Source organism: Cryptomeria japonica, chromosome 5, assembly GCF_030272615.1.
Source record: "Cryptomeria japonica chromosome 5, Sugi_1.0, whole genome shotgun sequence".
In the NCBI taxonomy this organism is placed as follows: Eukaryota; Viridiplantae; Streptophyta; class Pinopsida; order Cupressales; family Cupressaceae; genus Cryptomeria; species Cryptomeria japonica.
The window spans coordinates 604,245,294-604,261,197 of record NC_081409.1 but is presented as its reverse complement, the minus strand read 5'-3'; positions in this window follow the sequence as shown (position 1 = coordinate 604,261,197).

Genomic DNA, 15,904 nt, shown 5'->3' with positions numbered 1-15,904 from the left:
GACACAAACCAAACCTGATATTATGAATGTAGTATGTATTGTTTCTAGATTTCAAAGTAATCCTAGAGAAAATCATGAATTAGTAGTAAAAAGGATTTTCCGGTACTTACAAGGCACTGCAAATCTTGGATTATGGTATCCTAGAGATGAAAATTTTGATCTATGTGCATACACAGATGCAAATTGGGCAGGAGTTGTGGATGATAGAAAAAGCACCACCAGCGGAGCATTATTTCTTGGAAATAGATTAGTTTCTTGGTTGAGTAAGAAATAGAGTTGTACATCTTTATCAACAATAGAATCAGAATATGTTGTAGCAACAACTAACTATACACAGGTACTATGGCTTAAGCAAATGTTGAAAGACATAAAGGTAAAATGCAAGGAACCTATTACTATATATTGTGATAACATTGCAGCAATTGATATCTCTAAGAATCTGGTATTACATTCTAAAACAAAACATGTTTCTATCAAACTGAATTTTCTAAGGGAAAAAGTTGAAGAAAAGGAGATAAAACTGGTTTATGTGAATACTAAAGAACAACTTGCAGATATTTTCACAAAACCTTTGCCTAAGGAGACTTTTGAATATCTCAGAGATCAGCTTAGAGTCATACCACCACCAGTGGAGACTTAGATAGTTGATGATTGTCATCAACTGGTAGAATTGAAAGACAAAACTTTTACTCCGGTCTTTGATGAGAAAGCTACTTCTCAGGGGGAGTACTTGGTATATTGAATTGATTGGTATTTTGTATATGAACTTGATTTTTGTAACTTTGGCATTTGATGTCAAAGGGGGAGATATATCTATGGAAAAACACATTATCTTTTAAGGAGAGTTTGGTATTAAAAAGCTTTGATAACACATGTTTCTCCCAGGGGGAGAGATTGTTGGTTTTTGGTATTTGGCATTTTTGTTTTGGCACTTTGATGGTTTCTCCATCTTGTGTTGCCATCAATGCCAAAGGGGGAGATTGTTGGTATTTTGGTATGGTTTTTTCATTGATGTCAACACCTACTAAAACACTAGCACTTTGGAGATCCAACAACATTCACTGGCAAGCAAGTAACTATTGCATAGTTACTGGTATATAGTTCACCGGCAAGATATAATGATCACCGACACTTGGAATGATATTGAAGACACTTGGTAATGTTGAAGACATCATGTGGACACTTTGTTTTGAAGAATTAATCATTGGTATATTCATATTTGCATATTTGCTTTTACCGACAAATCGGTCCAAGGTTACCTAGTGTTACACCAGTGGGCTTATCTTTTCCAGATCAGCATGGCATGCTATGGAGATGATTTATTATTGTTGTAAATGTAGTAAGCCGACATGTTTAATCGGTTATTGCATTGGATATTATATTATTTGTAAAAATCTTTATTGTAATATCTTGTAGAGCCGACCTACTAAAATTGGTCTTAGGTTATGGTAAAAATGTAAGATCTTATTTGTAAGATCGAATGTGGGAATGTAAAAAAGAATTGTGAGAAGGTATATGCAAGATTAAGAAGAGCTATACATGAAGACATCATTTGAATGTGAAGCTAGGTTTTTGTAGAAGCATATCAGCATTACACCGGTACTGAATCTAGCATATGAAGATGTTATTTTGTGTAGTACATTCTTATTGGATTTAACTATCCCACTATAGTCAGTGTGACTCCCATTTTGTGATTGAGCAGTGAGCTCTAGGCTATTGGCCTTTCTACATGTGCAAACCCCATTTATGTACACTTACTATCTGCAATAGTATCATCTGATTGTGGGTAAGGTTTCCCACCATGGTTTTTCCCCTTACAAAGTTTCCATGTACAAATATTGGTGTTATGTGTTGTGGATAACTTTATGTTTATGTTTCATGCATTAATTTTTACCAGTATAGCAATTAACTGCTAACACTATCTACCGGCATACTTAACTAGTTTACTGGTATTAAGCATTAAGTTGGTTAATTTTTTATTGTTTGAATTTATTAGACAATTGATTCACCCCCCACTCTCAGTTGTCCTCGGGACCTAACAGAAGATTGCAGCTCCATGCCTATTTAATGCACATGGAAAGAAGTGGAAATAGGTTGGGAACAGGGGTTTGCCTAAGTCAAACCCCCGTTTACGAATTAACCTTGATTGAAATATTGTAAATACTAAAATAAATAATGGAAGGATATACCTCAAATCTGAAATGATTGATAATAATGCTTTGCTTCTTGAATGCAATTGCATATGTTGTATGAAATGACATGAACATAACAAAACCCTAATCACACACGCATGCTTGCATATGAATGATGTAATGTTTCTCCATAATTGATAAACGAAGACTATGCAGCCTTGGAGATCTCTAGAAATTCTTGGTGATGAATACTTCAATGCTTGAATGAAATGAGAGGGGAATGCCTCCTTATATACTTTCCTATTGGGAAAACATCTTTATTTTTTTACAAGAGCCAACACGGAGATCACATTCCCTCCAACTCATTATGACTATTATGAGGGGCCAAATTCAAGTCCTATTTGGGAGGACCAAGACACCACACCCTAGTCCCAATAAGGACCAAGGCACCATTCCCTAGTCCCACCCCATTTTAGGACTGTGACCAAAGGGCCATGCAAGGTGTAAAGTGAAAATAAGGCCTACTTTACATGATATAAGAATTATTAGGTATTAATTAAGCATTAGTGTGCAAACACTAAGGTGAAGGCCTCAAATGTCGACCAGATTGTAAGGGAGTACAATTTAGGATGCTACATTTAGCCCCCACTTTAGTAGGACTATGAACCCATGAAAAATACTCGTGACAAAGTAGATGAAAGAGATATAAAGAAGAGGAGCAATGAGGAGAAAAATCACAAGGAGTATAAGACATCACTAATTTTGAGGAACCAATCTTAGGATCTTAACTCACTCAAAAATATACAAGGGCACACAAAAACAAAAAACAAAAAAGGAGGCAAACAAAAAGGCAAAAAGATAAACAAAGAAAAAAGACAAAAATACACACAAGACACAAAAGCTAAGAACCAAAAACAAGACCTGAAGTCAACTAGCCAAAGAGACCTCAATATAAAAATGTCTCAACTGCTAATATTATTATTTTTAAATGCCATCCCAAGAACACAAGTGATCACATAAAAGAGAAAATCATGCATCATACATTAACCATCAATAGCAAGGATATGATTTCATGAGAAGAAGGAAAGAGAGAACATAGATACATGCTATATGTGTTTTTTCATGTGATCCATGAGAAGAATAATGAGAAAGGACATGGATACTTGCCCTTAGATATGTCTTTTTAGGTGATCCATGTTGGGGAGGAGAATATAGATAGTCTATCTATGTTTCACTACTTCCAATGATCCTCTTGCATGTGTGCAAGTGATATCTAGTTTCAAGTATATATCACCTCGTATAAGAGTTTGTTTCATCTAGTTTCAAGTGTACATCAATCTATTCAAGACATTTAATATAAATGTAAATGACAAGGGGAAAATGTGTAAGTGCCAAGGGGTGAATGTCTAGTTTTGAGAACATCTTGCTTAAGAGTTTGTTTGCTCTGGTTTTGAGAATGTGTAACCTTGTTTAAGATAGATGCATGTCTGGTTTTAGGGACATCTCGTGTAAGTGTTTTCTTTCTCTAGTTTTGGTGATGTGTAGCCCCCACTTAAGAAATATATTAGTGGTACATTTGGTTTCGGGTGTGAAGCACCTCATATAATATTTTGTTTTCTCTGGTTTCGAGGATGAACACCTCATTTAAGACATGCAAAGATATGGCACAATATGATACAAAGGGAGCGATATGGGTTCTCCCCCCCTTAAGATATCAACATATCTCTATGTTGATACATTAAGGAAGCTTAGAGACAAGGATACTTAACCTTCAACACCAAGGAGATATCTTTTAGGCAAAAATGTCATAAATCCAAGCTAAAGAGGGGAAACTCTTCAAGCAGGGATAACATAGTTGAAAAAGAGATATCTTGCAACAAGTGTAAAGAGGAACCTTAAAGGAGGAGAGATATTTTCTCAAAAGACATCTAACTCTAAGAGGTTTTTCTTGAACAAACGTAACATCTTCTACCAAAAGAAAGCAAAGGGAACAATAATTCATACCTTCCTCCTATTGCTAGGTGAAAGAGATTCTTGATGAAGTATGACACACTTTTGACCCAATGTGAGGGGTGGGTTTATATTAGATATACAATTCCAAGTGAAGAAGAGGTTGTAGCAAAGGACATACACTTCTTACATAAGAGAGAATCCTTGAAGAAACAACAACTTCACACAAGGAATGATATCAAATTATAAACAAACACCATTTACAAAGGAAAAGTGGATCCTTAGAAATGATAGAAGTGAGAGAGAGAGAGAGAGAGATTAGTGCCCCCCCAAGTGTAAGGATAATGAGAATAATTACACAACCTCTAAGGAGAGATTAAACATAAGAAAATGCATAATGTACTCACATGAAGGAATATTCAATGCAAGAAAAGACATTTATATATGTAAAATGCAACTCTAAAGAAGAGGTAATCTTCAAAGAGAGAGAGAGAGAAAGAAAGATCACAAAATCCCCCAAGGAGGGATTTATCATAAAAGACATACCATTTCATGCAAGAAAGGATATCAAAATATGAAAAATACAACCCCTAGAGGGAATAGTGATACTTTAGATAGAGAGAGAGAAGAAGATAAGGTTTTTGTCCCCCAAGAAAGGGAAAAAAGAAAAAAAAGGATCGCAAACTCCCCAAGGAGAGATTATTCATAAGAGATGTACCATTTCAATCAAAGAATAGATCCTAATCAAGGAACACACATGTATTTGCATGAAGGATAACTCTATGAAAGAAAGGACATCTAGTTATGGAGAATGCAACAATCAAAGGAAATAATGAAATCTTAAAGATAAGAGATAGGATAGAGATAAAAGAGAATTGTTTTTCTACCCCAAGATGTTTTGATATTTGAAAAAAAAAAGCATCACCTTTAATGAGAAAGAGCCCTTAATTAAGTTGACTAGTTTTTTCATAGGGCGAGTGGTGCAGGAGCACCCTTCTAAGCTCTTCCTCTTTTTGGTTTTTTTTGGTGTTTTTCTTCTTTAAGAAGCCATTGTAAATGTAATAAGAGCCATGAGCTCATTAGTCTTAATTAGGTCCTAATTTAGGTCCTAGGTTCTCATTTATTGTGGAGGAGAGGCTATGTGTTCCATTGATGAGCTTGGGGTCCTTTTAGCATGGTGGTGCCCATAGGATAACCCAATGTAGGCCTAGGAGTTAAGAAAAGCAACTTTGGAAAAGTTGCTCAAAAGTTGTTAAAAGTTGCATGACAACTTTTCAAAGTTGTCAAGCAACTTTTCCACCTAATAGGTCAAAAACCTTAGCTTAGCATGGACAACCCTAATTTTGGCACATAGACTGAGGAAAGGATGCTATACATGGTTTCAAACCCTAAAATGATGGGTTGGATGTCAGATTGTATGGCCAAGAGTAAAGACCTTGACTGTGACTGGGTCTTTATTGCCAGTTGGCACAAATGAAGCATTAACAGGCTGATAATGGATTGTTTTATGAACTAAATGGTGTTGTGAATCTTGAATTATATTCATACTTTCATTTTGAGCACTTAGGGTAGGTTCTTGTGCAGGTTTTTGTGTGTTTGTAATTATTTTTGTGAAGTACTCTATCACTGTCCAGTTTTGGACTGTTTTGTGAAATGGAATGATAACTCCTATCCCCATTGTGGAGTCACCATGAAACCATGGGGAATAGGAGTACAAAACATATACATTAATTCAAAGCAAGTAGGACCCTTGAATATGCAAGGAAGTCTTTCAAAGACCCACTCCTAGGTGAGCCTAGACTGTGCCCGGCTAGGAAGGGTTGAAGTTGCAGAGGTTCATGAGAGCAAGGTAGGACAAGGAGGGAGGCACCCTTTGGAGGAGGTGTAGAGGGATGTGTGAAGCACAATTGGAGAGAAGGAGGAGCTTCCACAAATCCAGATAAGTTGGCAAAGTCAATAAACCATCACTGTGACCCAGGCAAGCCTTAAAACCCTTGTTAAAAAAAAACCCTCAAAAACCCCAAAATTCACCTAGGGTAGTGTACGGACACTTGGAGGCCCAAAACTAGAAAAATATTTGAGCCCTTTCCAAATGATCATTAGTCCTTTTGGGAAGTTTCACAAGTATGTGCATGGTTTGCAAGAGGGAGCCCTAGAAGTCCAGATTGGAGGCCTAATTGGGCCCATTCCTTGTAGCCCTATTTTGTAGGAAAAAAGAAAAATACTGAGATCGGTAAGGAGTTGGAAGGTTAAAACATCTTGGGGGCACATGAATGGATGGATAACCATGTCAAAGACCTGTCCTAACCTTGCTAAGACCTAAGAAGGTGAAGAAGGAGCTAAACACTTATTAGCCTATGTGAGGTTTTTTGATGCTTGAGAGTAGATGTGACTTAGGGAGGAAAATCACAGATTGTTGGTGGGTGGTTTGGGCAAGGTCAGGGGATTCCACAAGCAAGGGAAGTTCTAGAGACCCTAGGGTGTGGTAGAAACACCTGGTGATCCAAGGAGAGGATCAAGGAGCATAGACTGGGCTAGTCTATCCCATACCCATTCCCATCAGATTGGTATCAGAGCTAGTTAAAGATTTGGTGGACCATGCATGTCTCTATATTTTGGTGAATCAGTAGGGGAGAACATAATGGTCACTAATGCAGAGCTGGCTAGGGAGGTAGAAGAGAAGAAGGAGAAGAATAGACTCCTTGAAGAAGTTATGAGTGAGATAAGGGATAAGCTACAAGAAGTGGTGAATCAAAGGACACATGGACCTTGGGGTGAGGACACCAAGGATAAAGGCAAGAAAACCATTGACATAGATGACATTATACCTGAACCAGATCCCTTGATCAATGAAGAACCTTTTGTAAAGGCCATTAAGGCTTTGAATACCAAAGCTTTTGAAGGATTGCCACATTTCAGTGGAAGGATGGACATTGACACTGTCATGGATTGGATTGAGGGTATGGAGAACCACTTTGAGTGTGAAGGAGTGACAGAAGCTCAAAAGGTTAAGGTTGCCAAATCAAGACTAACAGGAGCAGCCTTGACATGGTGGAAGTACCTGCAAGAAGAGAGAGTTAGCATGGGGAAGCTACCTATTGAAAATTGGAAGGCCATGGTGAGTATGATCAAGGAGAACTACTTACCAGAGGATTATGAAGTCCAAATTCATAAGAAGAGACAGTGATTGAAGTAGAAAGACCTTGATGTGACCTCCTACATAGAGGAGTTTCAAAAGCTTTGTCTTAGATCCAAAGTTCAAGAAGAGGAATCTATCAAGGTGGCTAGGTATCTAAGTGGCCTAAAGTGGAACATTCAAGAGGAAATAAGCCTATGGACTCCTACCACTATCTAAAAATGTCATCAGCTTGCTGCTAAGGTGGAAGAGAGGAACAAAAGGAAGGGAGACTTTAATAATAGGGGTAGAGGCAGAGGTAGAGATCAAATGAATCACTCAAGTGGTTACCAAAGCAAGGCAAATGAGCAAAGGAACCAAGGAGAATCCAAGTTGACTGAACATGGCAGTGAAACCAATCTTAGAGGAGGCCATTCTAGAGGAAGAGGTTCACAAGGGGGTCCAAGTAGGGGTAGAGGTACCGGTAGGGGCAACTCCTACTTTGCAGCCATGAAATGCTACAACTATGGTCAATTGGGACATCCGACCTATAGATGTCCTGACAAGCCTACCTCATCAAATAGTGGAAAGAGGGTTGCTTATGCTCATGAAGACACATCAAGTACTAAGACACCTGAGGTGGACCATATTGAATTAGAGATTGGAGGAAACTTGATGTTCAATAGAGTCTTGATAAGACAACCAGTTAAGGATGAACCTAAGCATAGGAGAGCATTGTTCAAGGTGAGATGCAAGATCCTTGGTAAAGTTTGCAAGGTGATAGTTGATTCAGGGTCAACTAATAACATAATATCAGATGAGCCAGCCAAGAAGTTGAAACTCACAAGGATACCCCACACTAGCCCTTACAAGGTGACATGGTTGAACCAAGAGCAGAGTGTGCTTGTCAATGAACAAACTTGGGTAGAGTTCTCTATTGGAGGATACAAGGATAAGATTCTTTGTGATGTGTTACCCATGGATGCCTATCACCTACTGCTAGGTAGACCCTGGCAATTTGATAGGAAGGTGATCTATGATGGAGAGGAGAACTCCATTTCCTTCAAGAAGGATAGCAAAACCTTTAAGATTCAATCTCTGACAAAGAATAATGAGGGAACCTCAAGAACACCTAGTGTCTTATTGACTACTAGTAAAGAGTTCTTACACTTGCTACATGAGAAGGAGATAGTGAGGTGTGCCATTTTTGTGAAGCCAAAGGAGGGGGAAGACAAGCTGCAAGCAAAGGTACCCAAGGAGGTGAAGCAAATGTTGCAAGAGTATAAGGACATAGTGAGTGATGGAGCACCTGCAACACTTCCACCAAGAAGTTCTATAAGCCTCAAATAGAATTTGTTCCCAGTGCATGCCTACCTAATAAAGCTGCATATAAGCTCACACCTGACCAAAACAAGGAGGTGGCAAGGCAAGTGTAGGAGTTGTTGGAACAAGGATTGATCAAGAAGAGCATTAGCCCATGTGCAATCCTGGTAGTGCTAGCATCAAAGAAAGGAGGTAAGTGGAGACATTGCACTGATTCAAGGGCAATCAATAGGATCACCATAAGGTATAGATTTCCTATTTCTAGAATAGAGGATCTGATGGAGTGTTTAGGAGGTGCCATATATTTTACCAAGTTGGACCTTAAAAGTGGTTATCATTAGATTAGAATTAAGGAGGGGGATGAGTGTAAGACCATTTTTAAGACCAAAGAAGGGTTATATGAATGGCTTGTGATGCCATTTGGACTTACTAATGCCCCAAGCACCTTAATGAGGTTGATGAATGAGGTGTTGAAGGACTTTGCAGGCAAGTTTGTGGTGGTATACTTAGATGACATACTCATCTATAATAAAACCAAAGAGGAGCACTTAGAACATCTAAGGTTAGTCCTAGAGAGGTTGCATGAAGAGAAGTTGGCAATCAAATTAGAGAAGTGTGACTTTTTAAAGCAAGAGTTGGTCTACTTGGGATTTGTGGTGTTTAAGGGAACCTTGAAGATGGATCCAAGCAAAGTGGATGCAATCTTGAATTGGCCTGCCCCTAGAACAGGGATTGAAGTTAGGAGTTTCCATGGTTTAGCCCAATTCTATAGAAAGTTTGTGAGGAATTTCAGTGGCATATGTGCACCAGTACTTGACACCATAAAAGTAGGCCTACAAACCAAATTCAAGTGGGTTGAATAGGATAATAAATCATTCCAATTATTGAAGCAAGAAGTAGCCACAAAACCCATCCTACTCTTACCTACTTTTGACAAGCTATTTACATTGGAATGTGATGCAAGTGGCATTGCAGTAGGGGGTGTTTTGAGTCAAGAAGGAAGGCATGTGGCATTCTTCAGTGAGAAGCTTAATGAGGCCAAGAAGAAGTACTCAGCCTATGACCTAGAGTTGTATGCACTAGTTCAGTCTCTCAAAAAGTGGAGGCATTACCTACTCCCAAAGGAATTTGTGGTGTTCACAGATAACCAAGCTTTGAGTTACATTAACACTCAAGACAAGCTTAGCAATAAAAATTTGAAATGGATGGAATACCTCCAATCCTTCACCTCCACCATCAAGCATAAAAAGGGGCAACTCAACAAGCTAGCAGATGCTTTAAGAAGGAAGTTGTTGACTATTCAAGAGTTACAATTGCAGAGCATAGGAATAGAACGTTTCAAGGACCTCTATGAAGTAGATGAAGACTTCTCATCAGCCTACAAGGTTTGCAAGGAGTTTGAGAATCATTTTCAGGGTGAGTATGCAAATTACACTCTCCAAAATGGTCTCTTGTTCAAAGGTAATCAGTTATGTGTGCCTAGAGGATCCATGAGAGAAAACCTCATCCAAGAAAAACACAATGGTAGTCTAAGTGGACACTTTGGAGTCAACAAAACTTTGGATCTAGTACAAAGGTACTATTATTGGCCCAAATTGCCAAGAGATGTGAGAAAGTATGTGGAGCAATGTGGTGTGTGTCAAAGGGAAAAAGGACGATCAAGTAATGCAGGCTTCTATCAACCATTACCGGTCCCAAATAGGCCTTGGGAGTGTGTGAGCATGGACTTTGTAGTAGGACTCCCCAAGACAAAGATAGGTATGGATAACATCTATGTGGTAGTAGACAGGTTTTCTAAGATGAGCCATTTCATTCCATGTAAAACTACTCATGATGCTAGCTATGTTGCACATCTCTTCTTTAAGGAGATTGTAAGGATTCATGGACTTCCACTAAGTATTGTTTTAGATAGGGACAACAAGTTCATGGGCCATTTTTGGCAAACCTTATGGAAAAGATTAGGGACCAATTTATCATTTAGCTTAGCTTACCATCCACAAACTGATGGTCAAACTAAAGTCATTAATAGGGTGTTAGGCAACTTGTTGAGGTGTCTAACCAAGGAGTATGGGTAGACATGGGATCTAGTCATTCCACAAGCATAGTATGCCTATAATGACAATGTAAATAGGACCATTGGAAGGAGTCCTTTTGAGGTTTTTTATGGCAGACATCTAAGGGGAGTGTGTGAACTCAAGGAACTTGGTTCCATTGAGATGAAGAGTGGCCAAGCAGAGGACTTCACTCAAACCATCAAGGAAGTCCAAGAACAGGTCAAGAAAGCCATCCTAGAGTCTACTCCAAAACTAAAAGCAAAAGTGGATGAAAGAAGGAGAGAGGTTCAGTTCAAAGTTGGTGACTATGTGATGGTCCATCTGAGCAAAGCTAGAATGCAAAGTGGCAAGCCTACTAAACTACAAACGAAGAGGGTAGGACCTTGTAGAATCCTATCCAAATATGGTGAGAAAACCTATAAGGTTGATCTTCCTTCAGATTTGGCTATATCACCAATCTTCAATGTTGCTGACCTGATACTATACAAGGGTGAAATAGCAGGACAAATTGACAATCAAGCCAAGGTACTACAAGACTTGGATGTGCATGCTTTACCTCAAATGAAGCAGCCCATAGTAGAGGAGATCTTAGAGTTAAGGGTGAAAAAGTCTACTAGACACCAGGTCTATACGCAACACTTGGTGAAGTGGGCAGGTCAACCTGAGTCTGAAGCCTCTTGGGTTGAAGAGGGAAAGTTCAAGAAACTTGGTATTGACCCAGCTCTCATTTCTCCCTCAATTCCTTAAATTTTGTGCAGAGGGGGAGTATGGTGTAGGAGCACCCTTCTACGGTCTTCCTCTTTTTGGTTTTTGTTGGTGTTTTGCTTCTTTAAGAAGCCATTGTAAATGTAATAAGAGCCATGAGCTCATTTGTCTTAATTTGGTCCTAATTTAGGTCCTAGGTTCTCATTTCTTATGGAGGAGAGGTTATGTGTGCCATTGATGATTTTGGGGTCCTTTTAGCATGGCAGTGCCCATAGGATAACCCAATGTAGGCCTAGGAGTTAAGAAAAGCAACTTTGGAAAAGTTGCTCAAAAGTTGTAAAAAGTTGCATGACAACTTTTCAAAGTTGTCAAGCAACTTTTCCACCTAATAGGTCAAAAACCTTAGAATAGCATGGACAATCCTAATTTTGGCACACAGACCAAGGAAATGATGCTATGTATGGTTTCAAACCCTAAAATGATGGGTTGGATGTCAGATTGTATGGCCAAGAGTAAAGACCATGACTGTCACTGGGTCTTTGTTGCCAGTCGGCATAAATGAAGCATTAACAGGCTGATAATGGATTGCTTTATGAACTAAAAGGTGTTGTGAATCTTGCATTGTATTCATACTTTCATTTTTAGCACTTAGGATAGGTTCTTGTGTAGTTTTTTGTGTGTTTGTAATTATTTTTGTGAAGTACTCTGTCACTATCCAGTTTTGGACTGTTTTGTGAAATGGAATGATAACTCCTATCCCCATTATGGAGTCACCATGAAACCATGGGGAATAGGATTATAGAACCTATACATTACTTCAAAGAAAGTAGTGCCCTTGAAGATGCAGGGAAGTCTTTCAAAGACCCACTCCTAGGCGAGAGTAGACTGTGCCCGGCTAGGAAGGGTTGAAGTTGCAGAGGTTCATGAGAGCAAGGTAGGACAAGGAGGGAGGCACCCTTTGGAGGAGGTGTAGAGGGATGTGTGAAGCACCATTGGAGAGAAGGAGGAGCTTCCACCAATCTAGATAAGGTGGCAAAGTCAATAAACCATCAGTGTGACCCAGGCAAGCCTTAAAACCCTTGTAAAAAAAAACCCTCAAAAACCCCAAAATTCACCTAGGGCAGTGTACGAACACTTGGAGGCCCAAAACTAGAAAAATATTTGAGCCCTTGCCAAATGATCAGCAGTCCTTTTATGAATTTTCACAAGTATGTGCATCATTTGCAAGAGGGAGCCCTAGAAGTCCGGATTGGAGGCCTAATTGTGCCCATTCCTTGTAGCCCTATTTTGTAGGAAAAAAGAAAAATAGTGAGATCGGTAAGGAGTTGGAAGGTTAAAACATCTTGGGGGCACATGAATGGATGGATAACCATATCAGAGACCTATCCTAACCTTGCTAGGACCTAAGAAGGTGAAGAAGGAGCTAAACCCTTATTAGCCTATGTGAGGGTTTTTGATGCTTGAGAGTAGATGTGACTTAGGGAGGAAAATCACAGATTGTTGGTGGGTGGTTTGGGTGAGGTCTGGGGATTCCACAAGAAAGGGAAGTCCTAGAGACCCTAGGGTGTGGTAGAAACACCTGGTGATCCAAGGAGAGGATCAAGGAGCATAGACTGGGCTAGTCTATCCCATACCCATTCCCATCAGCGAGGAGCAGCATGAGGGTGAGAGGAGTGCTAAGGCACTACCATTTCACCTAGAAAGAGAGTAAGATCGTTTGAAAGACATATACAAAAAATATTGTATTGCTCTTGGAAAAATTCCTTAAATTATTTACACTTTCCAAGAGAATAAAAACCACCATGATAAAAAACAAAAAGTCCACTACCTTCTTTATGCTTAGTGCTAAACTTCACAAAGGGAAAAACAACATTCGTGTTATAATTCAATTTCAAAAAGATTCTAGTTGCTAATTGTTCTTGATCATCAATAGTTGTAGGCTTATTATTTTGATATTTAGGACAAGGGTTATTATTAGAAGAAGTGTAGTGTCACTCCCTAAGTCATCTAGCTCTTTTGAATAACAATAGATCTCTTTGTCATATATTAGTCTACTTAATGTTGATTTGATGGTATTTTATTATGTACCTATTGGTATTTTGGTATGGTTTTATCATTGATGTTAGCATCTAATAAACACTTATCAATGACTTATGGTATTTTGGTATGGTTTTGTCATTGTTGGTATTTTGGTATGGTTTTGTCATTGATGTCAACACCTACTAAACACTTATCTTCTTCTCTCTCTCTCTATCTAAAGTATCACTATTCCCTCTAGGGGTTGCATTTTTCTTATTTTGATATCCTATTGTGGTGTCCAGTGTGCTGATAGTTGTCTTTTGATTCCATTCACTTCACAGAATGCATTAAATTCCTTAGATGTAAATTCTCCTCGATTTGATCTCAGACATTTGATTTTCTTACAGTTGGTATTTGGCATTTTTGTTTTGGCACTTTGATGGTTTTTCCATCTTGTGTTGCCATCAATGCCAAAGGGGGAGATTGTTGGTATTTTGGTATGGTTTTGTCATTGATGTCAACACAAAATGATAGTTGTGGTGTCCATGACTCCATTCTGCTATGGTGTCCGGGGTGCTAATAGTTGTCTTCTTATTCCATTCACTTCACAAAATGCATTAAATTCCTTAGATGTAAATTCTCTTCCTTGATCTGATCTCATACATTTAATTTTCTTACCGGTTTCATTCTTTACCATTGCTTTAAACAGTTTGAACTTTCCAAGTGCTTCTGATTTTTCTCTGAGAAAAGTAACCCAACATATTCTAGAGTAGTCATCAATGATTAGCATGAAATATCTATCACCTTGCAAACTTTTAGTTCTAGCTAGACCACATAAATCAGTATGAATTAAGTCAAGAGAATTATTTGATTTTTCTGGAATACTTTTAAAAGTAGCTCTAACTTGTTTTCCAAATTGACATTCCTTACATACTGTATTGTGAGGTTTGACAATTTTAGGTAAATCTCTAACTGCCTTAGTAGTATTGATTTTTACCATGCAATCAAAATTTACATGATAGAGTCTCTTATGCCATAGCCAACTTTCATCAATATGTGCAATCAAGCATGTCTTTTCACTATTATTCAAGTGAAAGATATTGCCTCTAGTTTGATTACCAGTTGCAATTTCCAAACCAGTTCTATTCATGATTTTGCATTTTCCATTTTTGAATTGTAACTGAAATCCCTTCTCAACTAATTGACCAACATTCAAAAGATTATGCTTTAAACCTTCAACATAGTAAACATTGCTAGTATTGTGCTTACAATCAAGAGATATTGTACCTTTACCTTTGATCAAACAAGCTTTATCATCTCCAAATCTTACTAAGCCTCCATTATATTCCCGAAAGTTCAAGAATTTACATTTATCACCAATCATATGATGTGAGCATCCTGAATCAATGATCCATTCATCCTTAACTTCAACTTTAGCTTCCAGGGCCCACTCTACTAGTTGAATAGTAGGTGTCGGTTGATCTTCTATTATAGCAACAAAAACCCATCCATTGTCTACTGGATCTTCATCAGAATCATCAATCACTCCTTCATCAATAAGATAACAAGATTTATCTTTATTCTTCTTAAATATGTATCTTTGATATTCAAGGTTAGGCTTGTATGTTCTCCTAGCTTCCTCTCTTAGTCTAGCATATCTATCAGGGCATCTAGAAGCCATATGATTAATCTTATTACAGTTAAAGCATTTAAAGGGTGCTTTACTTTTATACTTACTTCCAACTAGACCTTTAGGCATTTTCCTTGCAAATAGTGCTTCAAGCTTTTCAAGTTCTTCATTTTCTCTCCTGCTTTCCTCAAGTTCTTTCGCATAAAAGGATTTCCAATCAGACTTGTCAAATGATGGTGCAGATGATGTTGATGCCTTAAAAGCTAAATATGTCTTTATAGTAGCAACAAGACCAAATTCCTCAATTTCAAAAGATGAAAGTTTTCCAATTAATGTATCCCTAGTTATTGATGTATTAGGCATTGTTCTTAACTCATTTATAGTAGTAACCTTCATTTTCTATACTGGTGGCAATCCTCTTAAAACTTTTGAAACAATTTCATCTTCACTTAAGGATAAGGATGTAGGTCCTGCATTGTGTAGCTCTTTTTATCATGATCAGTTTGCATTGTCATCATTTGTTGTTGCAAATTCTATATTTGTTGTGTCAGAATATCTATTTGTGTCAAAGGTATACCTTGTGTTTGTGTATGTCCCACAAAAGGATTTGTGGTTGCATAACTAGGAGGGTGTTGGAAGGTACCAAGATTATAACCTTGTGTGTTGTGCATTCCACTAGGTACTGTGAAATAGCTGATATGCAAACCCATGTTTGGTCAAGTTGTACTTGTTGTATTGGCAATACCTAAATTTGCATTTTTTTGACTATATGTGAATCCCATAGAATAGGAAACTAGAGGTTGGGTTGCACTAGGTACTGAGACACTTGATATTATTAGTATGTGTAGGTCCCGGAGACAACTAAGAGGGGGGGGGTGAATCAATTGTTAAATAAATTCAAACCAAAAACTTATTAACCAACTTAATGCTTAATACCGATAAGACAGTTAAGTATGTCGGTAAACAGTGTTAATAG